Raw genomic sequence first — 1,808 nt, forward strand, 5'->3', positions numbered from 1 at the left:
ATATATATATATATATATACTTATATTTTCATACATGTACTTATTTTCTTTATATTTTTATATAATGTACAATTTTGTATGATATATAATTATATAGAATAATATATAGACAAATATCATATATTATAATTACATATATAATGAAATCATGATACAATAAATATAATCCCAGATGATTACATCATAGAATATATTTATTGTCACATGTCAATATACATCACATATAATATGATATAGCTACATATAATTGTGTATGATTTTATATATAAAATAAAGCATGGTATTAATTTTACATGTTTTTTAATGACATATTACAATCATACAGCCGTGGTCCCTGAGTGTGAAATGAACCAGGGTATCGAATGCCCTGCTTTGTGCACCAAGGAAGGAGTCTGCGCCTGCTCCCTCCTGTGGGCCGTGTGGTCTGTCTGTGGTGTTCCTCTCCCTTCGTGGCACACTGTGAAGGCCACCGGGTGGCCCCTGGCTCTCCTCTGGCTGGTGGGTCGAGGAGGAGCCGGGCTGCTCCCCCTCCCAGCCTCAGCTCTGGTGTGACCAGCGTCCAGAGGCTGGGTCCTCGGGCGTCCTCTGAGCACTCTCCCCTTCCTTTCAGTGAGCGTCTTCCAGCAGTGAGTCCTGCAGCTTTTGTTTGTCTGGGAAGGACTTGGTTTTCTCTTTTCGCTGGGGATAGAATCCCGGGCCTATGGTCTGCTCTCCCCTTCAGCTCTGGCTGGCTCTCCCACAGGAAGTTCTGCACCTGCCATTGTTTTGAGCTTTGTCCTCTGTTCTGGCCACTCTCAGGATTTCCCTCCGTTGTCCTGGGTTTCAGCAGCCTCAATGTGATGGGCCTTGGGTTCCTTTTAATGGTATCTACTTAATGGTATTGTTCATTCAGTGGCCTTTGCCCAGAACTCTCAGGGTGTGTGATTTGCTGTTTACCTTCATAAATCTCCTCCTCCATTACTTTAAGGCCTTCCTCTGCACTATGCCTTCCATCTTTTCTTCCTGAGGTTGCAGTTATGCCTGTGTTGGATCCTCTCCCACCCACAGCTCTGGGGGCATCTGCCCTCCCCCTTCCACAGCGGTGCCCTCTTTGCTTCTGTTTGTGCCATTTCTGCCGACGGATCTTCCCGTTCACCAACCCTGTGGGTCAACTCCACTGAGGAGCCGAGGATGGCTCCCTACCTCCGTTACTCCTTGTCATTTCGTTTTTGTTTGCAAAAATGACCTACCTGCTCTTGCATGCCACCCACCTTTCCATTAGTGTCTCATGATATTTACTGTAGTTATTTAAGTGTCCCGTCTGATAGGTCCAACACGGGTCACACCTGAGTCTGCTTGTTGTGATTGCTTCCTCTTGACAGAGCTGTTCTGTGTGGTGTATTTACAGATATGTATGTATGTGAACATATATATATAAAACACCGTGTGTGTGTGTGTGTGTGTGTGTGTGATTTTTGCTGAGATCTCCTGGGGCAGTGGAGATTGAGGCATGGTCTTGCACACCTGTGAGTGTGCACACCCTGCCTTTGGCTGCTCCCTGGTGCAGAGCTGGGATTGAGCTTGTCACCGTCCTGGTTGTCCTCACCCTGAGTCATCCAGCCCTCTAGTCCCACTTTGGGTTAGCTGTGGAGATGGTCTTTCCCAGCGTCAGGACCCCCTTCAGCTGGGCCACAGGAGGCCCTCTGTGCACTGTGTCCCTCCTGGCCAGGTTCCAATGCCACTTCTACCAGGTGCTTGTGGGCAGTGGTGGGCGGGGGCTCTCCTCTTTCTCTGGCTAGCCCCATGTCCCTGGGCTGTGGTGCAGGCTC

Source organism: Marmota marmota, unplaced genomic scaffold, assembly GCF_001458135.2.
Source record: "Marmota marmota marmota unplaced genomic scaffold, marMar, whole genome shotgun sequence".
Lineage (NCBI taxonomy): Eukaryota > Metazoa > Chordata > Mammalia > Rodentia > Sciuridae > Marmota > Marmota marmota.